At 35.1% G+C, this 27,986-nt stretch overlaps 2 long non-coding RNA genes across 8 annotated transcripts in view; one reads left to right on the top strand and one right to left on the bottom strand.

Annotated features, from left to right (window-relative positions):
- LOC112715446 (uncharacterized) overlaps positions 1–25,102 on the top strand; it is a 177,343-nt gene extending 152,241 nt beyond the window's left edge. Inside the window, exons 2-3 of one of the 2 annotated variants that reach the window (XR_011866533.1) lie at positions 23,663–23,753; positions 23,894–25,102. This is a non-coding gene — a long non-coding RNA (uncharacterized lncRNA). Of the gene's footprint in view, positions 1–23,564; positions 23,754–23,893 lie in introns of those variants that run through there. The other variant, XR_003159689.3, reaches the window with a different exon arrangement.
- LOC112715447 (uncharacterized) lies at positions 169–21,800 on the bottom strand. 6 transcript variants are annotated; one of them, XR_003159691.3, is made up of 4 exons: positions 21,698–21,800; positions 20,809–21,049; positions 19,276–19,393; positions 16,236–16,895 (listed from the first exon to the last, which is right to left on the bottom strand). It is a non-coding gene; the product is annotated as an uncharacterized lncRNA (long non-coding RNA). The 6 variants fall into 6 exon arrangements; XR_011866529.1 differs by lacking the exon at positions 21,698–21,800 and adding an exon at positions 21,479–21,634; XR_003159692.2 differs by lacking the exon at positions 21,698–21,800 and adding an exon at positions 21,293–21,361.
- Positions 25,103–27,986: the final 2,884 nt, after the last annotated feature.

The following is a 27,986-nucleotide window of genomic DNA, read 5'->3' as shown; positions in this document are numbered from 1 at the left end:
CACATACATGTAAAGAGAGTAGAAAGAGGACATGATAATAAAACTCAATCGAAAATAATCAACAAATAATGAAAATTAAATAGAAAAGTATCTTTACATTAATTAATTCCAAAATCGAAGATATCCATATAACTCTAAACAAAGTAAATAGGAAATAAAAGAGTAAAGGAATAGGAAACAAACTAGAATGATAAAAACTCTACGGAGGTAGTAACTCTCTTCAATTATCCAATCCAAAATTTAGAACTAGAAATCCTAAAACCTAGAGAGAGGAGAGAGTCTCTCTCTCTAGAAACTACATCTAAAACCTAAATTGTGAATAATGAGAAGTGTTCTTTCAATCCTCCACTCTGCTGTTGCAGTACATCGCGCATGTCGCGCGTACGCGCCAGGTGCGCGTGCGCGTTGATGGACTTTTTGCCAATGTGCGCATCAAGTGCGTGTGCGCATCGCCTAGCTGCATAGCCACTATGGCAAATTATATATCATTTTGAAGCCCCAGATGTTAGCTTTCCAACGCAACTAGAACCGCCTCATTTGGACCTTTGTAGCTCGAGTTATGATTGATTGAGTGTGAAGAGGTCAGAGTTGACAGCTTTACAGTTCCTTCAGCTTCTTGTATTCCTTCCACTTTTGCATGCTTCCTTTCCATCCTCTAAGCCATTCTTGCCCTGTAATCTCTGAAAACACTTAACACACATATCATGGCATTGAATGGTAATAAGAAAGGGTTAAAATTAGCTAAATTAAGACCAAAGAAACATGTTTTCAATCATTGCACAAAATCAGGAAGGAAAATATAAAACATGCGATTTATATGAATAAGTGTGAGAATAGTGGATAAAATCCACTCAATTAAGTACAAGATGTACCACGAAATAGTGGTGCATCAAATCTCCCCACATTTAGACATTAACATGTCCTCATGCTAAGCTCAAGAGAAGCTATAAGAGTGAAGAGGAATGGTAGAAAGTATGAAATGCAACCTATCTATATGAATGCAACTAATATGCAAAATATTTCTACCTACTTGGTTAAAAGTAAACAAATCCTTCAAGAAGAAATATGAACATGATTTCACTAATTCAAATTATAAAAATGAAGTACAAATAGACTTGCAAAAGAAAATAGCCCATGAAAGCCGGAAACAAGGAATCGAGCATCGAACCCTCACTGGAAGTGTATACACTCTAATTACTCAAGTGTTTAAGGTTCAATTCTATCAATTCTCTACTAATCTTGCTTTTTAAGGCTTGCTCTTCATCTAACAATCAACAAAAAATTAATGCACAAATACACAAATCAAGAGGTCTTTTGAGGGTTGTAATGAGATTAGGGTCAAGGTAGGATTGTATTTGGTCAAGTGGACTAAAATCTGAATCCTTGATTAACCTAAATTTACCACCTAACCTAAGACAATCCATGTAATCATAATATAAAGCCTAACTACCTATTAACTGGGTTTACCACATATTCATGCATCCGATTTTGAGTATAACTCATATGCATTGCTATCATTTACTTTGGGGCATTTTGACCCTTTTATTACTTGCTCTTTTTCTTTTCTTTTTCTCTAATTTTTTTCTTTCTATTTTTCTTTTCTTTTGTCTTTCTTAATGCATATGATTAAGGTATTAAATACATAAACATGTGTTTAACATTCTTTTTCACATTTTATCAAGGATATACAATACCCAATTCTCAAACCAAATATTTTCAATCCCAATTTTCCCACACTTAGTTCGTGAGCACTTTCACTAGTCTAAGCTAACCAAGGATTCAAATTAGAGACATTATTGTTTTCCACTTAGAGTTAATGATGTGCTAAAATAAAGAACAAATGGGGTAAAATAAGCTCAAATTGGTTTGCAAAGGATAATGAAAAGATAAGGCCATATGGGTATGTAAGCTCACAATTTTACAGAGAACAACACACACCAAAACAGAGTATTGGTTGATAGAATGCAACCAATCGAATAGGCTCAAAATCTCACTGGTTTTGTGTGTTCGAGCTCTAAACCATGTTCCAAAATAAAATTTCTTCAAACAAGTTCAACAAAAGTTTTAATTCAAATTAGTGAAATACTCTAAAAAGTTTCTTGAAAAAGAAATTATTACTTCAACTAAGTAGTGGTAAAGTATGCAATCAAACATGCAAATGCAACAACTAATTTAACCAAAAAAATTAAACATTGGTGTTGAGTCAGAAAATAGTTACCCGCGGAAGTCGGTATCGACCTCCCCACACTTAAAGATTGCACCGTCCTTGGTGCATGCAAAGCTGTGCAGGTGGGCGGGGGTTGTGGTTTCTCAGCTGGTGCTCTTTTTTTTCCTCTCTTGGCCAATGTCTTTGTAGAGGCTTTCTCTTTATCCTTCTTGGTGGCTATCCTGAAAGAGGGGGAAAGGAAAGGGACATGTAATTTAAATAGTTAGAACCGGGAGGAGGAAGGTTCAAGTGATAATCAATGCCAAGGTAAAGGATAATGTCTTAAATACATGGTCGCGACTACATGCAAATAGTATATCAATTGAAGTCAATGAAGGCATATTAGAGCAGCTAGATGCAAGAGGTTTAAAAGCATGCAGGAAAAGGCATGAGAAGCATAGGTCAAGCATCAATAGCAACAATGAATATCACATGTAACAAAATAACAATCATGTTTATGTGTGACAATTAAGTTCAATATATAAAGGATTGCAAGGTTTTTGTGAAAAATAGGCATTTAAAGTAGAAGGATAGAATAAATGAGAGTACATAATGCCATAAGGATCTTTTCACAAACACTTGGTATACATGTAAAACATGTAAAGTAGAGTAATTAATCCAAGCATGAAAGCAACCCAAACTGAATAATGTCAATTGTCAAATCACTCCTCAATATATCCACAAGCAAATATAGAAGAAAGCAATCACCCAAATAAATTACCAACTCCAATCATAAGAATGCAAAAATAGATAATTAGTAAGAGAGAAGAAGAAGAACGAAGAAGAAAGAAGAAAGAAGAAAGAAGAAAGAAGAAAGAATTAGTATTGAGAGAGAAGTAGGATTTGGGGGATGGGAAAGAATGAAAACTGGCGGCAATGGGATTTAGTGGTGCGGCGCAACCGACGCGTATGCGTACTGCGTGCGTCTGCGTGGGTTGCACAAAAGGAGAGGGACACAGAGGCGTCCAGTACGCGTACGCGTGATCGAGGCAGTACCTTTTGCGCGAATCCAGCGTGAGGCCAGCACAATTTTCGGCCGAAATACTTAATTATGCCGATTTTCGGAGGCACGCATACGCGTCAGGGATGCTTACACGTGGATTGACAATTGTGCAGGGGACGCGTACGCGCAATGCACGCTTCCGCATGGGTTGTTGGTGTGCTAAGCCTCCCTCCTGCACGCCTCCAGCCCAACTCTTTGTAACATTTGTGCACTTTTTGATCCCCCAAGGGACGCATGTGCGCCATAGACGCGTGAGCATCGATGGTTTATATATATATATATATATATATATATATATATATATATATATATATATATATATATATATATATATATATATATATATATGCAGAATGCAGGTGATGATGCATGATTTATGGATTAACACAGATAGAGATAAAATAAAATAGAACTAAGAATGAAAGGGAACGATCATACCATGGTGGGTTGTCTCCTACCTAGCACTTTTAGTTAAAGTCCTTAAGTTGGACATAGTGAGCTCCTTGTCATGGTGGCTTGTGCTTGAACTCATCCAGGAATCCCCACCAATGTTTATAATTCTAGTAGCCTCTGGGGTCCCAAACTGGGCGCATAAAGCCTTCAAGCAAGTTAAAGCAAGTGACAAGGCCCCAAGAGTTTTGATTGATAGAATAAATTCCGGGATCCCAAACCTTGCTTTTGCACCCGTCTTCTTGTTGATCATTATTTCTCCAACCAAGTGGCAAGCAGTTAGAATTCTCACTGAAGCGTCCAAACAACTTGCTAGACCCATTCAATCGAGCTCTACACCAACCTTTCCATTTAAACTTTGAGCTTTCAACCATATTGAACCTTGTAGAACAAATCTTACCATTAACCATATTCCTCTTACTCTTAATGCCACAAAGAACTCTAAGTTGACCATCTGTCTCCAGTAGCCCATATTCAAGTGGGAAAGTAAAGGTTAAGGATAGGAATTTTACCCACTTGGATGTTGTATTGGATAGTAATGGCCTTGAGAGAGGTGTTTCTAGTGATCTTGCAAGTTCCATTCCCTTGTATTCTCCTTGGATAACTTCCACCTCTTTGCAAGCTTCTTCAATATCAACCTCTTCCTCTTGGTAGCTTTCTTCCAATTCAATCTCTTCTTCATTGCTTACCAAGGGCATGGAAGGTTGTGCTTCTTCTTCTTGAATTTCCATCTCTTGATAAACCTCTTCCAAGTCTTCAACCATGATATGCCTTGGAAGTTGTATACCTGATAAACCCCATTTTTAGGGTTTATCTTGTATTGAATTTAGAGTATTTTGATAACCTTTTGTCACATTTAGCCTATGAATTAGCATAGTTTTGTTATCTCTCCCATATTTATGCTTAAGTGTAAAAACATGCTTTTTAAGCCCTATTTTGATGAATTCTAATTTCTCCTTGATTCCATAAGATGCCTTGATGTGTTTGCTAGTAATTCCAGGATTGAAATAGGCTAGGCATGGATCAAAGGAACAAGGAAGGAAGCATGCAAATGGAGAGAAGCACAAAAGACAAAAGAATTGATCTCGGCCAAGCACGTGCACGCGCACAAGGCGCTCGCGCGCACATTGCAGAATCGGCCAGGGACGCGCACGCGTACCGTGCGTGCACGCGTCGATGACCGCACATGACTTCATTAATCAACACGTGCCTGGCGATTTGAGAAGGTTTCTGAACCCATTTTTGGCGCAAATTGCTAGGAGAAAGGAATAAAAGGATGAAGGATTAAGGGAAAGGCATCAATTATTGAATGAGGGAATCATATAGCATAATTAGGATTAGTTTAGAGTTAGTTTTAGAGAGAGAAGCTCTCACTTCTCTCTAGAATTAGGATTAGGTTTAGGTTAATCTCTGTAAAACCCGGTTAATTAACGGCTAATTAGCCTATAAATGAGAATTTATTCTAGAAAACCCAACATGTGATTTTTATGGCTAAATGTGATAGAGGAGATTGAGACGAGAATTTTGGTACCAATTTTATAGAATTCGGACCAAGATTGGACCGAACGGGCCAAACCGGGCCAACCGGACCCAAAGTGGGCCCTTGGCCCAACATAACTAGACCAAAACCCTAGTTTTCAGCACTCTCTCTCCTCACAACACTCAAAACACACTGAAAGCAAGAGAGAATGGGGGAAGAACACTCTCTCAACCTTCTATCTCTCTCTTGATCTTCAAACCACCATAACTTTTGATCTAGAGCTCCGATTGCCGCTCCGTTTGCGGCCACGCGTTCACCGCGGAGAGCTCTACAAAACCCATACAATTAATCTTGAGGTAAGCCACGTGTTGCTGTTCGAAATTCCAGCCCTTATTTTCGAGTTTCATGGGTGAAATGTTGAGATTTTGGGTTCTTTGATGTTATAGGACCCAACTCTCTTGAAGGAGAAGGTTAATCTTGTCTCCTTGGACCTTGGGTGTGGTAAGATTCTCAACCCTAGTGTATTTTGTTGTTTTATGATGTTTGGGTTTTGAGATGTTGTGTATGGGTATGATGATTGTGGCTTAGGTTGTGTATATGTGAATATTGGAGCTTGATTGGTGATTTTGAAAAGCTTGAAAAAAGGGATTTGGTGGTGAAAAATCTGTTCTTGGAGGTATTAAGGCCATGAGAGCTTGTGGATAAGTGATTTGGAAGTGCTCCGGTTGAGCTTGGGAAATCGGCTAAGGTATGGTTTCGGTTTCCCGTATCTAATATGTAATGTGGTAGGAAATACTTAGGCTAGAGGCTCTAAGATAGGCATTGAATTATTGATGTTGTTGAATTATTGATATATATGATGTGGTCATATATGTGATGATGATTAATGATGCCTTGATGGTATGATGTATGAGAAATATGCATGTTGTGATATATGCTTGATGATTGGTTATGGTTGAATTGTGGGTTGAACCATGTTGATGGTGAGTATGATATTGATTGTGTACAATGATGATTTAGTGGAAGTGATGTTGTTGAGAATTGGCATGAGGAAGAGTATATGATATGTCAATATTTGAGTTTGAGCCACTTGGGTGAAGTGGGTTAAAATGATGGGATAGTGATTTTGTATATTGTGGTAAAGTCTCAATGTGCGAGTTGAGGAGGCTTGATGTTGAAATTGATATATTTTGATTGATTTCAAAGAAAAGGGATGAAAATGGCATGTTTTGATTGATTTTGAGAAGAATTGGAAATGGCTTGTTTTGAAAATGGCACTTTGTGGTTTTTATGAAAAACATAGTTTTTGGGCATACTTTGACGGGACATAACCTGGACTATGAATCTCTGTTTTGTGCCAAATCTGTTTAGAAATGAAATTGGACCCGGGAAGTCCATGCCGTTCGAAGAACGGGTGAAAAACGATTTAAAATGAGAAAGTTATGTCCGTTGGAAGATTGGGGTTTAAATTGGTGAATTCTGCAGCTTTTAACTTAGAAAATTTTTAGCAGAATGACCCCTTGCGCGTGGGCGCACTTGGCGCATGCGCGCCGTTCTTCCCGAAAGCACCATCCACGCGTGCGCGTGATGTGCGCGGGCGCGCCAATGGTGCTGCACCCAATGCCCAGCCATTTTCCAGAGAGTTATGCCAGAACTGTGCTAGAGTTGTGCCTGGGGCACGAGGACACCCACGCGTATGCGTGGTTGACGCGTGCGCGTCGATTGTCAAATTTTTAATCCACGCGTTAGCGTGCATGACGCTTGCGCGTCGATGAAGTTTTTGAGGCCATCCACGCGTGCGCGTGGAGTGCGCGTACGCGTGGCCCTGCTTTCATCCCAAAGTGGATTTTTGAGTTTTAAAAGCCAAATTTCATACTTCTAAGCCTCCGATCTCACCACTTATATCTTAAATCATTATGATATGTCTAGCTATGAAAAGAAAGGCTAGTGAATGTGGTAACTTGCGAGTGAAGCAAGGAGAAAATGAATGATCATTAAGGATCAAGCATGATTATGTGAGATGCGGAGGATGGTGGTGGAAGTGCTTGTTATGCCATGGGCCGAAAGGCCGTATTTGTTAATGAGATGGCTGGTTATGGATTTAACCGTGATGCCAATGGGCTGGTTATGGATTTAACCGTGAGCCGGAATGGCTGTGTATGATATGAATATTGGCTGGTTCTGGACTGAACCGTGAGCCGGATGGCTGATATGGATGTTGATCCATGGATGAGAATTCATGCATGTTTATGCTGAATTATTGATAATTGTGATTTGCACTTCCACTATCTGAGATACGAGTTTCCCTGGGTAGTAGCAGTGGCTAGCCACCACGTGCTCCAGGTTGAGACTTGATACTCTGTTGACCCTATGTCATAAGTGTGGTCGGGCACTGTGAAAGACCCGGATGAGCTCGCCCCCGTAAATATTCACCAGTGAGGGTGATGGATATAGATCATGATTATGATCAAGTTTATAACGAGTATAACTCGAGTTGGGGATGCGTGACAGAGGGACAGTCCAATGGTTAGCTACCAGGACTTGTCGGGTTGGCTCTATAACCGACAGATGATATCATCAGCCACTAGGGACAGGCATTCATCATATGCATACTATATGAATTGTTTGAGATTGCCTATTTGACTGCATATTACTTGCTAATTGTCTAAATACCTTAATTGTTCCTAATTGTATATTTCTTGTCTGATATAACTGTGTTTTCTACATTATACTTCTACTGGTGGTTGGGAGGTCCGAAGGAATTGGAAAGGGAAGTATTAGTTAGACTGAAGAATCTTTAGTCAGATGCCCTTTTTGGTTTAGCTTGTTTATAAGCTTTGATATTATCTGGAGGAAGTTCTAGGATTGCCTTCGGCTTTCCTCTATTATTATGTATTATATATGTGGAAGCTGTTACCATGCTGGGGACATCTGGTTCTCACCCATGCGGATTTTGTGGTTTTCAGATGCAGGACGTGAGGTGTCCCGCTGATGCATGCTGGAGACTTCTAGATTTGCGAAGATCCTTTGTTCTCGGGGCTATGTTTTAGTTTATATGTTTTACTTAGATACTTTTATCTCCATTAAATAATACAAACTGTGATGACTCCTCTTATGGGAGATTTTGGAGAATAGGTTTTGTGTATTTGTGTCCCTTTGGGTTTCCTTTGGGGTTTTCCTTATTTTATCATATGTATATATTGTTATGCTCGGACCGGTTATCTTCGCAGCCGGATTTTGAGTCTTGATATTCCTATTTTTGACACTCCTCTGTTTATATTTAATCACGCGTTGGTTATCCTTGTTCGTTACGTTATCGACCGGAGTGTTGCGCTTTCGAGTTGCGATTTTTGTTTACCCCTTTTTCTACAAAAGCTCCTAGTTATAATCAATCATTCATACTACTATACGTACTAATTTTTATTTTAGAGGTCGTAATACCTTGCCATCTTTGAATTATGACTTAAGCATAAGACTGAGTATGGTAGGGTGTTACATTATGGTATCAGAGCAGTTCGTTCTTGTAGAGCCTGAGGGATGGACTGACTATGCTTCTGTGCATTCTCTGTGTGTGTGTTATGTGCTATTAGTATATCTGCTTGATATGATTGGCATAAACGTTCATGAGCATGCATTTGGGACTTTGAAGTACTAGACTTCCGATATTGAGACTGATCAACTTAATATCGATTGTTTGGTATGTATAGGAACTAGATGGCGCCTCGTGGACGCGGTAGAGGTAGTGCGAGAGGTCGTACGAATGCTTGTGCATCGGAGAATAACCCTAATGACCTGGTGAACTTTATGACTGCGTTGGAGAACATGGCTGCTGCTATGCAAGCCACTGCTGAGGCTCTTGGCAACAGATGAACAATCATGGTAATGATGGAGGTGGAGTTCAGGGCCCGATGACACTGGCAAACTTTTTGAAGGTTAATCCACCTAAGTTCAAGGGAACTGCTAGTCCGACTGAGGCTGATACATGGTTTCAGGCTATAGAGCGAGCACTGCAAGCACAAGTGGTGCCTGAAGGACAGCGTGTCGAGTTTGCTACCTATATGCTCACAGGTGAAGCGTCGCATTGGTGGCAAGGCATCCGACGTCTTCTGCAGCAGGGTGATGATTATATCACTTGGAATGTTTTCCAAGAGGAGTTCTATAAGAAGTACTTTCCGACTTCTGCTAGGACAGCTAAGGAACTTGAGTTACTGCAGCTGAAGCAGGGTACTATGTCCATATCAGAGTATACTGACAAGTTTGAGGAGCTGTTCAGGTTCTCTCGTATGTGCCAGGGGACTCCGGTGGAATATGAGGAATGGAAGTGTGTTAAGTATGAAGGAGGACTCCGGAGTGATATTTTCAGTTCAGTGGGACCAATGGAGATTAGGACTTTCTCCGAGTTGGTAAACAAGTGTAGGGTTGCTGAAGAGTGTGTGAAGAGGGCAACCGCTGAGAAAGGGAGTCAAAAAGGATCATTCCCACAGAACCGATGGAAGAGCTTTGCACCTAGGGGTTCGTCTTTCAAGAGGAGAAGCTCTTTTAGGAGGCCCAACAACAACAACAACTCCCAAGGAAAGAGGTTTGGGAAGCAGCCTCAGAATGATCAAGCTTGTACTAGGTGTGGAAGTCACCATCCGGGAGCACCATGCAAGGCCGGATGGGGTTTGTGCTACACTTGTGGAAAGGCGGGGCATAAAGCCGCAAATTGTCCTGAGAGGCAGAAACAAGGTGCTGGGAAAGCACAACAGACTGGTCGGGTGTTCACCACCTCAGCTATAGGTGCCGAAGGATCTGAGACACTCATTCGAGGTAACTGTAAAATAGCTGGTCAAACTTTAAATGCTTTATTTGATTTGGGAGCATCACATTCATTCATTGCATTTGAGAAAGCCCATGAGTTAGGATTGAAGATTGTAACTTTAGGTTATGATCTAAGAGTGTACAATGCTACCCATGAAGCCACGGTAACTAGGCTAGGATGCCCAGAAGTTTCCTTTAGGTTCAAGCAGCGTGATTTTGTTCATAATTTAGTCTGCTTACCGATGATCGGTCTTGATCTTATCTTGGGATTGGACTGGTTATCTAAGAACCATGTTCTGCTAGATTGTTCTACAAAGTCAGTGTACTTTATGCCGGAAGATACTGAAGGGCCGGTCGTGGTGAATAATTATTACTTGAATTCGATGATGGTGAGCTGTTCCGGAACCGAATGTCAGGGTATCATGTTGTTAACCGCGGGCGTTTCGGGTGATGATCAAAGGTTGGAACAGATTCCGGTTGTGTGTGAGTTTCCGGAAGTGTTTCCCGATGATATTGATGAGTTTCCACCTAACCGAGAGGTTGAGTTTGCTATTGAATTGGTGCCCGGGGCGGGACCAATCTCAAGTGCTCCTTATAGGATGTCACCGTTAGAGATGAACGAGCTAAAGTCTCAGTTAGAGGATTTGTTGGGAAAGAATTTTATACGGCCAAGTGTCTCTCCGTGGGGTGCTCCAGTGTTACTGGTGAAGAAGAAGGATGGGAGTATGCGGCTCTGTGTGGATTACAGGCAGCTGAACAAGGTTACAATAAAGAATAAGTACCCATTGCTGAGAATTGATGATCTCATGGATCAGTTACAAGGAGCTGGAGTTTTCTCCAAGATCGATTTGCGATCCGGTTATCACCAGATAAGGGTGAGGGGTGAGGATATCCCTAAGACCGCTTTCAGGACTCTTTATGGTCATTACGAGTACACTGTAATGTCTTTCGGGTTGACGAACGCTCCTGCAGTGTTTATGGACTACATGAATAGAGTTTTCCGTCCGTTTTTGGATAAATTCGTTATTGTCTTCATTGATGACATACTGATTTACTCCAAGACTGAAGAAGAGCATGCGGAACACTTGAGGACCATGTTGCAGATTCTAAAGGAGAAGAAACTTTATGCAAAACTGTCTAAGTGTGAGTTTTGGAAAAGTGAGGTGAAGTTTTTGGGTCACGTGGTGAGTAAGAAGGGAATAGCCGTAGATCCAACTAAGGTGAAGGCTGTGATGGATTGGAAGCAACCAACCACCGTAACGGAGATAAGGAGTTTTCTGGGTTTAGCTGGCTATTACCGAAGGTTTATCAAGGGCTTTTCACAGATAGCTTTGCCAATGACAAAGTTAACCCGCAAAGACACTCCGTTTGTTTGGACTCCTGAGTGCGAGGAGAGCTTTCAGACATTGAAGAAAAAGTTGACCACTGCACCCGTGTTAGTGTTACCCGAGCCGAATGAGCCATTTGAGGTGTATTGTGACGCCTCATTGAAAGGTCTAGGGTGCGTGCTGATGCAGCATCATAATGTGGTGGCGTATGCCTCACGACAGTTGAGACCTCATGAAGTTAGTTACCCTACGCACGATTTGGAACTCGCTGCAGTTGTGTTTGCCTTGAAGGTGTGGAGGCATTATCTCTATGGGGTTAAGTTCCAAGTTTTCTCTGATCATAAGAGCTTGAAGTACCTCTTTGATCAGAAAGAGCTTAATATGAGGCAGAGAAGGTGGATGGAATTATTGAAGGACTACGACTTTGAGTTGCATTATCATCCGGGAAAGGCGAACGTAGGCGTGGGCACGAGGACACCCACGCGTAGGCGTGGTTGACGCGTGCGCGTCGATTGGCAAATTTTTAATCCACGCGTTAGCGTGCATGACGCTTGCGCGTCGATGAAGTTTTTTGAGGCCATCCACGCGTGCGCGTGGAGTGTGCGTACGCGTGGCCCTGCTTTCATCCCAAAGTGGATTTTTGAGTTTTAAAAGCCAAATTTCATACTTCTAAGCCTCCGATCTCACCACTTATATCTTAAATCATTATGATATGTCTAGCTATGAAAAGAAAGGCTAGTGAATATGGTAACTTGCGAGTGAAGCAAGGAGAAAATGAATGATCATTAAGGATCAAGCATGATTATGTGAGATGCGGAGGATGGTGGTGGAAGTGCTTGTTATGCCATGGGCCGAAAGGCCGTATTTGTTAATGAGATGGCTGGTTATGGATTTAACCGTGATGCCAATGGGCTGGTTATGGATTTAATCGTGAGCCAGAATGGCTGTGTATGATATGACTATTGGCTGGTTCTGGACTGAACCGTGAGCCGGATGGCTGATATGGATGTTGATCCATGGATGAGAATTCATGCATGTTTATGCTGAATTATTGATAATTGTGATTTGCACTTTCACTATCTGAGATACGAGTTTCCCTGGGTAGTAGCAGTGGCTAGCCACCACATGCTCCAGGTTGAGACTTGATACTCTGTTGACCCTATGTCATAAGTGTGGCCGGGCACTGTGAAAGACCCGGATGAGCTCGCCCCCGTAAATATTCACCAGTGAGGGTGATGGATATAGATCATGATTATGATCAAGTTTATAACGAGTATAACTCGAGTTAGGGATGCGTGACAGAGGGACAGTCCAATGGTTAGCTACCAGAACTTGTCGGGTTGGCTCTATAACTGACAGATGATATCATCAGCCACTAGGGACAGGCATTCATCATATGCATACTATATGAATTGTTTGAGATTGCCTATTTGACTGCATATTACTTGCTAATTGTCTAAATGCCTTAATTGTTCCTAATTGTATATTTCTTGTCTGATATAACTGTGTTTGCTACATTATACTCCTGCTGGTGGTTGGGAGGTCCGAAGGAATTGGAAAGGGAAGTATTAGTTAGACTGAAGAATCTTTAGTCAGATGCCCTTTTTGGTTTAGCTTGTTTATGAGCTTTGATATTATCTGGAGGAAATTCTAGGATTGCCTTCGGCTTTCCTCTATTATTATGTATTATATATGTGGAAGCTGTTACCATGCTGGGGACCTCTGGTTCTCACCCATGCGGATTTTGTGGTTTTCAGATGCAGGACGTGAGGTGTCCCGCTGATGCATGCTGGAGACTTCTAGATTTGCGAATATCCTTTGTTCTCGGGGCTATGTTTTGGTTTATATGTTTTGCTTAGATACTTTTATCTCCATTAAATAATACAAACTGTGATGACTCCTCTTATGGGAGATTTTGGAGAATAGGTTTTGTGTATTTGTGTCCCTTTGGGTTTCCTTTGGGGTTTTCCTTATTTTATCATATGTATATATTGTTATGCTCGGACCGGTTATCTTCGCAGCCGGATTTTGAGTCTTGATATTCCTGTTTTTGACACTCCTCTGTTTATATTTAATCACGCGTTGGTTATCCTTGTTCGTTACGTTATCGACCGGAGTGTTGCACTTTCGAGTTGCGATTTTTGTTTACCCCTTTTTCTACAAAGGCTCCTAGTTATAATCAATCATTCATACTACTATACGTACTAATTTTTATTTTAGAGGTCGTAATACCTTGCCATCTTTGAATTATGACATAAGCATAAGACTGAGTATGGTAGGGTGTTACAATCTCTCTTCTTAGATCTAGGTTTAATTCATGCTTTGATTCACTTTTCATTTACCAATTCTTAATCTTCTCCTCTTCCTCTTTCTAGTTATGTGCTTTAATAATTGTAATTCTTCATTTTGTTTTGGATAGATTGTTGTTCCTTTGTTTTCTTTCAATAATGCAATTTGAGGTAATTCATGATAATTGTGATTTCCTTGATTGTTGTTGTTCATTCTTCTCAATAATTGTTGTTAGATTTCATTCTTGTTGTCAATTGACTTTGCTTTTCTTTTGTACCTTCCAAGTGTTTGATGAAATGCTTGGTTGGATTTTAGTGTAGGTTTTGTTCCTCTTGGCCTAGGTAGAGTAATTAGTGACTCTTGAGTTATCTAATTTCTTTGTTGATTGATAATTAGAAGTTGCTAATTGATTTGAATGCCTCTAAAGCTAGTCTTTCCTTTAGGAGTTGATTAGGACTTGAGGAATCAAATTGATTCATCCACTTGACTTTCCTCCATGGTTAGAGGTTAACTAAGTGGGAGCGATGGACAATTTGTCATCACAATTGAGGAGGATAACTAGGATAGGACTTCTAGTTCTTATATCTTGCCAAGAGCTTTGCTAGTTGTTAGTTTATTTTCTTTGCCATTTATATTTCTTGTCTAAAATCTTAAAAACCCCAATTATAACTCACAACCAATAACAAGACACTTCATTACAAATCCTAGGGAGAACGACCCGAGGTTTAAATACTTCGGTTTATAGATTTTAGGGGTTTGTACTTGTGACAAACAAATTTTTGTATGAAAGGATTATTGTTTGGTTTAGAAACTATACTTTACAACGAGATTTCATTAGTGAAATTCTAAACCGTCAAAAATCCAATCATCAATACCCTTCTCAACATCAATTTCAAGCGTCTTGGAAGGAGGCTCTATGACTTGACCTTCCCATGGAGGTTCCGCATCTCCTAAGTTCTCAACCACTTCCTCTTTAACTATTGCGGCTTTGTCCAGTTGTTTTAGTATAAAATCGTACTCCTCCTTGATGATTTCCTTTTTATGACAACTCCCTTCAACTACTCCTTCATCTTTAAGGGTCTCTCTTACCTCCACATTTTGGGCCTCCTCTTACTCCTCTGGAAATAAGGCCGCGTGTAACCGATCCATTGTGATTGCGTCCCTAAGACGATCCCTTCTCTCTTGTTCCATGTCAATAGTATCATTGGGATCATGTTGCTCTTGGATTGATGGATATGGGTATTCTTGCACGGAGGGTGGCGGTGCACTAAAGCTTGAGGGTTGAATATTGAAGGTGGAGGGTTAGTCCCTGCGGGATATAAGATATTAAAGTTTAGAGGTGAGACCAATGAGATTAGAGATAAGTGTCTTGTTATCCAATAGAGGTTGAGGTGGATAGGAGGGTTCATTTGTTGGAAAGAATGGTTTATGATAGGAAGGTGGTTCTTCTTTATAAGGATAAGGAGATGGTGTATATTGAGGTGGTGGTTCTTGGGAGTAATTGTGCTGGAATGGGGGTGGTTCTAAGTATGGTTCATAAGGTGGATAAGGGTTAGGGTCATATGGAGGTGAATGGTGGAAAGGGGCTTGTGAGTATGGTAGTTCCAAGTTATGTTGAGGAGGGGGCTCATAGGTATAATGTGGTGGGTGTTGATTGTCACGGAAAGATCCACCATAACCATTGCCTTGATATGCATCACAGAATGGTTGTTGATAGTCTATTGGAGGTGGTTGTTGCCAAGAGGGTTGATCAAATCATTGTGACTCCTCCCATCTTTGATTCTTCCATCCTTGATGCATATTCTCATTGTAATCTCCTCTTCCTGCAACACAATTGTAACCAGACTCATAGCCAAAGGGGTGAGAGTTCATGGTAGCTAAAAAAGAAAAACAAAAACTAGTAAAAATAAGCAACTAATTCCTAAACAAACAAAAACTAGAAAACAAGCAAAAGCAAATATTTACAATAACCAATAATAAGGTACACGTTTGCAATTCCCCAGCAACAACGCCATTTTGATGAACCGACTTTTGTGTGGTCTAGAATTTCACAAATAAGTTCTCATTGAAAGTATAGCTTCTAAACCAACAAGAATCCTTTCATACAAAAGATTGTTTGTCACAAGCAACAAAACCTCTAAAAAGTAATAACCGAAGTATTCAAACCTCGGGTCGTCTCTCAAGGAATTGCAGGAAAGTGTACTTATAATTGGTTATGAAAAAGTATATTTTTGGGGTTGAAGAATGGAAAAATAAATGATTAGAAATTAAAGCAAGAAAAATTAACAAGAGGTTTTATGTAATTAAAATAAAGACCTTGGCTTGGAGAAGATTAATCGGAAGTTTTATCCTTGTTGGATTTTCCAAGATTAATAATAATAGGTCGTTGTTTCTACTTAGTTAACAAAGTCAAGTTGAGAACCAACTTCTATTCACAAGTCCTAATCCTCTCCCTTGGGAAGGATTAGCGTTAATGACTAGAGAGCCAGCCAACAATTCCCAATTACGATTTAACTCTTGATTCTTTCAACTCAAGGGTCTCCAAATATTAATCAATTCCAAAGCCAAGTTGAAAGCCTACTCCATTGACATGGATGCCAATTTTGCATACATGTAAAGGGAGTAGGAAGAGGACATGATAATAAAACTCAATAAAAAATAATCAACAAATAATGAAAATTAAATAGAAAAGTATTTTTGCATTAATTAATTCCAAAATCGAAGATATCCATATAACTCTAAACAAAGTAAATAGGAAATAAAAGAGTAAAGGAATAGGAAACAAACTAGAATGATAAAAACTCTACGGAGGTAGTAACTTTCTTCAATTATCCAATCCAAAACGTAGAACTAGGAATCCTAAAACCTAGAGAGAGGAGAAAGCCTCTATCTAGAAACTACATCTAAAACCTAAATTGTGAATAATGAGAAGTGTTCCTTCAATCCTCCACTATGCAGCCTCTAATCTGTGTTTTCTAGGTCGAAAACTGGGTAAAAAATAGCCCAGAAATCGCCCCCAGCGATTTCTGCAGTTGCAGTACGTCGCGCATGTCGCGCGTACGCGCCAGGTGCGCGTGCGCTTCAAGTGCGCGAACGCGTCACCTAGCTGCATAGCAACTATGAAAAATTATATATCATTTTGAAGCCCCCGATGTTAGCTTTCCAACGCAACTGAAACCGCCTCATTTGGACCTTTGTAGCTCGAGTTATGACCGATTGAGTGCAAAGAGGTCAGGGTTGACAGCTTTACAGTTCCTTCAGTTTCTTGTATTCCTTCCACTTTTGCATGCTTCCTTTCCATCATCTAAGCCATTTTTTGCCCTGTAATCTCTGAAAACACTTAACACACATATCATGGCATCGAATGGTAATAAGAGAGGATTAAAATTAGCTAAATTAAGACCAAAGAAACATGTTTTCAATCATAGCACAAAATCAGGAAGAAAAATGTAAAACATGTGATTTATATGAATAAGTGTGAGAATAGTGGATAAAATCCACTCAATTAAGCACAAGATGTACCACGAAATAGTGGTGCATCACGAACATATAAATTACATTATTTTTGCTACCTAAATTCTTAGTTTAATAGTAATATCACTATGAACAATTAGGGTTTTTCATGACTCATCCAAGAACTGGATGAGTTTACCAAGACATAGCCAAGAGTTTAGGGATGGCGTCAATAAATTCTTGGATTATGCTTACTCTGTTGAAAATTCTCAAGGAGAGAAAATTATATGTTCTTGTGCAAAATGTTGCAACTTCCTTTTGGGTCAAAGACAATCTATTTATAGCGATTTGATATGCTTTGGATTTGTCAAGGGCTATACACGATGGGTTAATCATGGAAAAAGTTTAATTGGTATGGATGTCGATACTGGTGATACCGATGAGATTTATTCATGTGATGACATTGAAGTCTTGCTAAACGAAAGGTTTAGGAATGTAGCAGATGTTGAGGGAGAAAAAGAAGGTATGAACGAAGATGTAAAGAAGTTCTACAATTTGGTTGACATAGCTAGCAAAGAACTATATCCTAGAAAGAACTATATCCTAGTTGCAAGGGATTTTCTACGTTATTTTTCACTATCTGACTCTAGCAAGGAACTATATCCTGGTTGCAAGGGATTTTCTACGTTATTTTTTACTATCTGACTCTACTTGTTGAAGTGTCTACATGGATGGAGCAATGTCTCGTTCACTTTTCTCCTGGAATTATTAAAAGAGGCTATTCCTAACTTGAATCTCCCTTCTTCTTTCAGCAAAACCAAGGCTATGGTGAAAGATTTAGGTCTTAATTATAAAAAGATTGATGCATGCCCAAGTGATTGCATACTATATTGGAAAGAGCACGAGAATGAAACATGTTGCTATGAATGTGGAACTTCTCGTTGGATTGAGCATGCGGTAGTTGAATGTGACATATCCTCAAAGAAAGCTCACAATATTTCTACAAAGATATTACGACACTTTCCCCTAATTTGCAAGTTTCAAAGGCTATTCATGTGCTTAAAGACTGCTAAGAATATGAGTTGGCATCGGAAAGAGCGTAAAAAGGATAAAAAGCTAAAGCATCCTGTCGATGGTCAATCATGGAAGGATTTTGATACCTGACATTCAGAATTTGCCAAGAAACCTCGTAACTTGAGACTTGGTTTGGCGAGCGATAGAATCAATCCGTTTCGAACCATGAGTATATCTCATAGCACATGGCCGGTTATTTTAATGACTTATAACTTGCCACTATGGATGTGCATGAAACAAGAATACTTAGGATATTAAGGATATTTTAGTAAATTTAAAAATAAAATAAAAAATAATATTTTATTATATTTATATTTATTTAGAAAATTATAATCTAAAAAATTTAATTAAAAATATTTTATTTTATTATATTTATATTTTGTTATATATATTTACTAAATTTAATCATTAATATTCTAATTAAAAATTATAAGAATATTTTAGACAAAGTATTTACAATTTTCAAATATATTAAATATGAACCAAACAAAAACTAAAACATTCCTAGACATATTATTAATATTTCATAAATTTTATTTTTACAAACCAAACATAAAAATACTATATACTTGCTAATACTATTTCAAGAAATAATATTTCTAATAATGATATTCCTAGGCATAAAAATTAACCTTTCAATCACACACACCCTAGTAATAATGGGTTAGGGGAATTATATATTGAGTTGAAAAATGAGGAGTTGGAATCCTATAAAAAGGAGACATTTGAATGAAGGATTGAACTCATTGAAAGAATAACTATGTTCTATATCTCAAGTTCAAAACTCAATGCTTTAATGCTTTAATACAATAAACGGTCAAGTGTGTACTTCATTATATTATATTATCCTATGATCTAATATAAAATAAATTAATTAAATCAATGATAAAAATACAAATAGAGTAGTACAGTTGGTCTTTGGTATAATATTTTACAAAATACAAGAGTGAAAACAAGTGTTTTGTTACCCAAATATTAAAGGAGGTCAATGTATGCTTTTAGAAATGGGAGTCCATTGAATTTGACGAAACTTTAAAGAAAACGAGTATAGAGTTCCCAAAATTGATAATAATAATAATAATAATAATAATAATAATAATAATAATAATAATAATAATAATAATAACCATAACTCATACAAGATGATTGATTTGATAAGAGTTCCCATATTGACATTGATAGGAACACTTACAGCCTTTTGGTCCATCGTTGATTACAATTTTGAAGCCATCGTCAAGGCCTTCTTGCTTTGCAACCAATTTTGTGGTGTAGAGAAGGCGGCCTAGAATCTCAGTGTGCCTCTCCTCAGCCTAGAAACAATACCATGAGAATCGATAGATTAATATATAAACACAAGACCTAACCTAGACACAGTAGATTGTAAGTGACACTTCAAGCCATCAAAAGGTTACTTTAAAGTTTAACTAACTAGATAGTTCATGTGATTCTTGATGTTTATAGGCATGGAAATTGTGGAATGATGATAAGATTACAGCTCTAATAGATCCAGAAGTAGCAAACATGAGTAGTCTTGCAGATATAATGAGGTACATTCACATTGGGCTTTTGTGCGTGCAAGAACTTGCAAGGGATAGGCCTACTATGACTGCAGTAATTTCAATGCTTAATAGTGAAATTGTTAATCTTCCTCTGCCGAAGCAGCCAGCATTCATGCATAGGCAGAAAATGTTGGATATAGAGTCTTCTCATAGAAGTGATGGATCATATTCCATCAATTATATCAGCTTAACAAACATCCAAGGAAGGTAGCAGATTGGTTATTTATATATTTTAACCTCTGCTCGCTGTAAATCAGAATTGTAAGTCTTATTTTAACTTGAAAAATCCAAATAGGGCTAATCACTATCAACTATTAGAAATGCAAAAGAGGAAGAGACACAATTAGAAATGCAGCTAACGTACCCAGTAGTTTTCCTTAATTAATTGCAAGGAAACATTTCACAAAGATACATAACATAGTTCTATTCCAAACATATACAAAAAAGATTAAGATTGATTCAACTAGTGCAGAGAGAGTATGAACCACCAAGAATGTACACTCATTAATAACAGACAGACAATTATCACCAAATATGCTATAATTCGTCATAGACTCGGAGAACTGAGGCAGAAGCAGAACATCATATATTATCATAAATTTTGCATTGCACAAAACCAGAGCTGCAACTCTGAAGTTGGTTACAAGATTAGATTGAAACCACAAATTCTACCTATGACTAATCCACAATATAAACTCAGAGCCAATTAAAAGCATTGTTAAATACTCAATTGAAAAGCTAATTCACAATAATAATATGAACAAAAGTAAAACATCAAAGCAGAGACTATAATAAAACCTATTGATAAGAGCATTTTTAATGTCAAACTTGTACTGCAATAGCAATAGAAATAAGAGAATGAAAAGAAAAAAAAAATAACAAATTTGGTTGAAACATTTCATCGAACATTTTGAATATTGTGGTTGAAAGAGAAGAAATGGTTACCCAAAAGAGCCCAGAGATTAAAGAGCTCCTGCTGAATTTAATCACACATTGAATTTACATCTCATAAAGAGGAAATATCAAAGCTAATCTAACAAAGAAATTTAAAAAGTTGAATCCATATATGTTAACACATCAAGTCATCAATAATCGATTAATCAGAAAACAAGATTTTGAGAGAGGCACAGAAACTAGACGAGAGCAGATCAGTGGAGAGAACTGACCGAAGGCGAGAGAGTTCAGAGGCAGTGACGGAGACTGGGGGATCGGAGCAGAGAGCAGAGCAGCGGCGGCGAGAGCAGATTTGAAGCAAAAATAGAGGAATGGCGGAGAGAGGCACAGAAGAGCAAAAGAGAGCAGATCGGAGACGAGCTCAGAGGTGGCGAACGACAAATGCTAACTTCCTAGAGATTCAGATTCAGATCTGCAAACGCCATCTTTCATCTCATCTCTGCAGTAGTAGTACTGAACGGCGAAGAATTGCTGTTAGATAACATGTCTAACAAGGGTCATAAAATAAATGTAGCTATTCATCAAAAATAATTGCTGTTAGATAACATCTACTGGTTGCCAAATTCACACAATCAATTTTGACTTAAACTCATCATTACATTCAAATGATATAGTAATTAGCAATCAAGAGTAACGCGAGGAGGTAAAAATGTAAAATAACTTTGAATATTGAGCAATTTTTAGTTAGTTAGTCACCAACTGAGCTAAGCTTGGCCTAAGCATTACAGATTAGTGTACTTTGATTGAAGTCTTAATTTCAAGTTTGCAACTACAGCAAGGTAGAAAGCTTCAAATTGTTTAAATATAAACCAATTCGAATATAATAAATAAATTATGCAGTAAAAGGAACAAAAATTCCAACTATATAAGTTAGAAACATGCCATTGAAGCCATCGAGCACAGCATGAATTATATCCTTGGTAACCATGTAATGGCAGCATAAACATCACACTATACAGGTAAGAACTAGACATATTTAATCATGCTCATCCCACTTATGTATATTTTTTTCCCTTATCTTCTAGAAGAGAAAATGATAAAAGCGGATGGTACCAATCATGTAAAGAACTAGACATATTTAAGTCTCAAAAAAATGTATACCTTGGTTCTATTCAATACAGTTAAAAGTATCGCTGATGTAATTTTGAAAGGGCCTGAAGGGACAAGCAAAATACATAAGATAGTGAACTACAACCCATAACCTAATCATTACACTCATTTGCCCTTCAACTTACTCAGGACAAATGATAACAAACCATTAAAAACAAGTATATCATTTTTATTTGAAAACGACACGATTAATAAATTTTGGTGTCAAAATTGAAAAGTTTTTTGTCATAATTAAAAAGTTTTGATGTTATTTTTTGATAAATTTTATATAATTCAAAACTTTTCATTCTCCTTTTCATCATCATTATTATTGTCTTTTTTTTTTTGTTCATCTTTTTCTTCTTATTTCACATTCTTATAATTCTTCTTATTTTATCATTTTAACAAGGATAAAAATAAAAAAAAATCAAAAAAAAAAGAAAAAGCGCATAATACTACAAAATCACCAGAAAAGAGAAGGAAAAATGCAACGATAAAAAACAATGACGAAAAAGAAATACGTGACAAAGAAGAATGAACACAATAAGAAGGTATTTATATTAAAAAGTGCGGAACGTTTGCGTTAGTGGAAAGTTGGAGTGTGTTTAATACGCTCTCACTAATAAAAATTAATTTTTGTTAGATTTAAACTAATTTATTTAGATTTAATGGTTAAAAAAATTTAAATGTGTTACAAAGTTACAAAAGAAATTGGTAAATGGATTGAATAAGTTGAAATTTTATGTTTAAAAAATCTGATAAAAAATTAGATAAAAATATTATATTATATATATATATATAAATATATTATTTTATTATATTTTATCATTAGTTAAACCTAAAAATGAAGTTAAATAATGTGTATAAAATGTTAGTTTGATTATTGAGACGATACATTTTTTTTCTCTTTCGTTAAACCAATTTTTGAATAAGAAAAAAAAACTCATAATAAATTACAGAAATTGCGAAAACAATGATAACTTTTTTAGTAAAGAAGTTTAAAAATTGAATATCTATAATGCTAATTAATTGAGTTCTATTAATTGACCAAAATTCATTTCACCATCGATTAACTACAATTAATCACAATTCATACTAACCAATAATTTTACATTCCCTATAACAAAAAAATTTTAGTAAAATCAATTATCATTTCTTAAAAAATTATTTATTTTATTTTAATTTTTAAAAAATTTTAAATATAATATCCCTTAAAATTGGACTTAATAGTCTTTCAAATATTCCATCTATCTATTAATCTTTTCTTAACGATTATCAAACCAAAAGACGATCCTCAATATCAAAATGATTGATTATAATTATAAAAATTAGTTTAAGGTGTTATATTTTTAAACATTAAAATCTCTTATTTTAGCATGAATTAATAAATATTGAATAAAATAATTTTAGATTATTTGGACAATTTTTATGAAAAATATTAGAAGGTCATCAGAATTTATTATTTTTTGTTATTAATTAGTTATCAATATTTAAAAATATAGACTAAAGTATATTATTAAATGGAGGCCACTTACATACAGACACAAAAAATGTATTTTTTTAAAGACGTGTATACGTGTCATAATATGATTGAACATCTTTATTAAATCGGTTAATAAATTATTTTTTAATAAATCAAAATAAAATCACTTTATTATAAAAAAATAATAAACCCAATTGTTCGTATTATAATTATTAGATCCGATTTATTCCGATCGATTTACACAAGATAAATTAAATTATATTTAAATTTTTTTATAAAAAAACAAATATACTCTTAATTTTTTATTTTACAAACATTTAAATTCTTAATAATTTAAAAATACAATTAAGTCCCTAAAATAAATTCTAACCCTAATCCCTTATCCTTGCCCAAGCCCAAATCCAAGGTTAATCTCTCCCTAATCTATCAAGGTAACTCGAAAATTAAAAAATTCTAGCCCTAACGTCTGGTTCCTCTGCCTTTTCTCACTGAAGCTCGAGCTCATCTCTTTGCTCATCGCCTCAATCTTAAGCTCACTTTCCTTTCAGGATTCGGAGCCACTTCGCACTTTCATCTACCTGTTTGGTACGTTCCGTTTCCCTTTCTTATTTTTTAAATATTTTTTATATGTAATTTTTTGTTTTCGTTTTTCTTTATTGTTAATTAGATTGTTAATTCCTTGTCTTCTAGTTGCCAATTTGTTGTTTTGTTTCTATTTTTTGAAGCATGATCTGAATTGGTGCGACTTAAGAGGAACGAACGAGAAACAACTGTTAGATGGATAGGTTGATTGATTCATTGTTCAAGCAATAGCATTACTAGTTAAAATAAATGGTTATGGTTATGCATTATTTCCGGTTTAATTAAGAGGTGATTTGAATTCTGATCAATAAATACACTATGCAGTATCAACAGAGATAATGTAGTTTGATATGCTAGAATCTAACTTAAAAAGTACACCTAACCTAATCTAATGTACTATTATCTAAGCTGGAGTATTGAAGTTCTGCTTATTCTTGTGCTTTCGCCGATAAATTCTGTTTGATAGTTCTCTAAGATAGCTAATTGCTCAATTTTTCTTTGATTTTAGAATATCCGACTGTGCTATATTTAAAACTAACACCTTTCCCTACAGTTTAAGGATTGCAACATTGATTTGTAAATAATTAGTAGGGTTGCTGTTGGTTGTTGAACCCATGGTTATCAAAAACTTTTCAACAACATGTTTTGTGTAGAAGTTTGCTCATACAAGAGTGGTTTTCAAGTAAAGGTCTAATGTAATTTCGCTACATTAGCTTCATGAAGAGCTGAGAAAATGAGTTACATGAAAGACCAACCACGTTCCTCAGTAAAACACCAAAAATCAGAAAGCAATAGCACCTATAATACTGGAGAATCCAACCCTGGAAATAACCTTTGGACAGATGGGCTTATTTGTGCTTTTGAATTTGTTCAAGGACGAAAAAAACCAATTAAACATAAGTCTCCATTGAAGATCTCAGACAAACTAAATTTGGATGTTTATCAGTGCAAAAGGTCTGGCTCTTGAGAAGGTTTAACACATGCTGTTTCTGGCAGGCCAGATAAAGATATTCTCTCACATCATTCATCTGTAAATTCCTTGAGGGACAGTTCGCTTGGTGCCTCCGATGATGACAAAGAGAGCCAGGTTTCTCAGGGTGGCCAATTTAATGCTGCATGAAAATACAAGGGTGGTCACTGGGTACCGATTGGATGGAAAAGAATTGTACAACTTGTATAAACAGTTCAGTTCCATGAATTGGGTTGTTGGCTTGCTGGTTGCTAGGTTCCAATGGTGGCAGACTCTGGCACTTGCAGAGCCATAGCTAACCAACCCTTTCTCTCTCTCATGTATTATATAATGTATGAATAAAAATGATTTTATAATAGGAAATTGAGAAGCTTTTGAATCCTATTCCTAATCAAGTGTTTGAAAGGCTATATCCGAAATAGTGTTAAATAAAATATAAGTCAATTATTTAAGTTCCGAAAAAGGATTGGATTTTTGCCAAGGTAACCTAGCTAGATGTGATACGAGGGAGAAGACACTCTAAAACTAAAATTTTCTAAAATTAAAAGGCGATTTTAAATAAATTTTAATTTTTGGCACAAAGTAAATGAGCAGCTTTGAAATAACTATATATAACAAATTTTAAAAGTAAAATTTTATCTAAAAGATAGATATTTAAATAATTATATTTAATATTAATTTGATAATATTTAAATTAAATTATGTTTTTAAATCTTCGTTATATAATAAATTTAAAAGATAAATATTTAATAAAATCAACATTTGAAATTAAATATTTCTTTTATATTAAAATACAAAATGGATAAAATAAAATAATTGTCTCGAATTATATAAAGAAGAGCCATAGACTTCTAAGTTACGTTCAATATTTGTTTTATTTGAATATTTAATATACCTTAATCTTACGAGAAAAAATATGATTTTTTATTTTATGTGATTTTTTATTAATTTTTACCATAAATATGATTAAATCTAACAAAAAATACGAAAGGATAAATTTGAAACAAAAAATAACGTTCTTCAAAATAACAAAAAATATAAGTGTTATCTAGCGTATATGTATTCTATCGAATTTTGTTTAGTTTTACTTTTATTTTGTGTTATTCTATACTTTTGTGTGAATTAAAAAATAATGTTCCTAATATATGAATAATGTTAAAACACAGTAAATCCATTTTGCAAAGGAAAAAATTTCAGTTGCTATAAAAGACTGGTGTATAAATAAACACTAATGTATCTATTAATCCAATTTTCAAAAAAATGTATAATAATAAATGAGATGTTAATTATTATGATGATTATTTCATATTTTGATCAGGAGGTTTTGGAATTGAGTCTTAGAAACAAAAAGCTGTACCTTTTCATAAGTTATATAATTAAGGTTATTTTAGGAAAAAAATTTATTTTGGAATAATAAAAATATTTGGGATAAATCATGACTAATTTAATATATAGACAATAGTTTTATACTAAAATGTTAAAATTTTTCCAACAAATTTTGTATTTAAATTTTGTTAGGAATGTATTTGTCAAAAATTTAAAAAGTCAAGGATTTATCTGTCTTATTTCCTTTGATTCTTTAGGCTAAGAACAAATAATTAGGTATAATTGTAATATAACTAGTATAATTTATGTATAATACAACTATTATTAAATTAGAACAGTTTTCTAGAGATTAAACTAATATAATTCTAATATTAGAATTCAGTTATTCAAATAATATCTATAGTATTAAATTCTAGACCTTAGATATTTATACATTAACATTGTGTTTGCAACCACAAACAATAAAAATACTCTGATCAGACTGAATGTACAAAAATCACTCAAATTCAAACCATTTTCTTAACTACGATAGAATACTAACAATTGTAATATGTTTATAGAAAAAATAAATAAATAAAAAACTAAGAATATGTTTGTGTACTTACACAAAAATATTACTAGTTATAAAAAGATAAAGATAAGAAATCCAAGATATTATAAATAGTTATAATAATATATTATTTTACAAAATATTAATAGTATATTGTAAAGATACTTTCATTTAGGTAAAAAGGTTTTTGGAAGAAAAAAAAATATATTAATACTATATTAATACTTACAAAAAAAATTTGCTACACCAACTATAATTCCAAGTAGCAGAAGAAAAATAATATTTTTAATTCATTATTTTTTTTACTTAATGTTATTAGTTAGCCTACTTATGATACAATATTATAGTGTTAAATAAATTTAGATAATATTTTTTATCAGGAACAAATCTAAAATAAAATACTAATGATTTAATGCAATTTTAATACAGTATTATATAATAGTGACAACTTGAATTTGATTCGTTTATAGATTTGTAACTGAGTCAAGACAAATCGTTTTTGTAATTTGGTTCGTTAACAGTTTAATAACTTAAGGTTATGATCGTTGGGATGGATTCTGAACTGTAATTTGAACTCATTTATTAATGTGAACTTAATATGGTACTAAAAGAAAATAAAGTCAAAGTAATAAAAGAATAAATTAAAAAATAATGAGATAACTATTTGATATAAAAATTAAATATAACAAGGTATATAACAATTTGTATTAAAAATTTAATATTAAATATAATAAAAATAAAAGAATAAAAAAATGCCCATAAATATGATTAAATCTAACAAAAAAATGAAAGAATAAATTGAAAACAAAAAAACAACATTCTTCAAAATAACAAAAAATATGAGTGTTATCTAGTGTATATGTATCATCGTAAGCTCCAATGATTTTATTATGCAAAAATTTGCAAAGTTGCTAACTTTTCTATAGAGATGTTTTCGGTAAAAAATTTTTAACTAACTATCATAAAATAATTGCATAATATTTATATTAATAGAAAAAAATATTCATTAATAATACAATTATTTGAATTTATAATTTAAAAACAAATAATTTATCAAATTATCGTATAATTTAAAAAAGGTATAATAGTAATAAATGAGAATATTTATTTTTTTCTAATAATATAATCATATACTCTAAGAATAATGCTAAGACAAACTTTTTATTTTTTAATCATTTACTAAAAAAATAAAAAGGAGTAAATTTTCATACGTTTTTTACTTATAAGAATAAATAATTTGAAAAAATACTAGTTTGAATTTAAATTTAAATTTGAATATCAAATAAAAAAATTAAATATCTTAGTTATTTGTTACAATATCTTGACAAAAAATTGGATTTAATTTAAAAATTAGATATCTTTTTGCATTTATTAGGATATTCTTATTTAA

This window comes from Arachis hypogaea, chromosome 10, assembly GCF_003086295.3.
Source record: "Arachis hypogaea cultivar Tifrunner chromosome 10, arahy.Tifrunner.gnm2.J5K5, whole genome shotgun sequence".
In the NCBI taxonomy this organism is placed as follows: Eukaryota; Viridiplantae; Streptophyta; class Magnoliopsida; order Fabales; family Fabaceae; genus Arachis; species Arachis hypogaea.
Note: the sequence above shows the minus strand (reverse complement) of the source record. Positions and strands in the feature narration are given on the sequence as shown.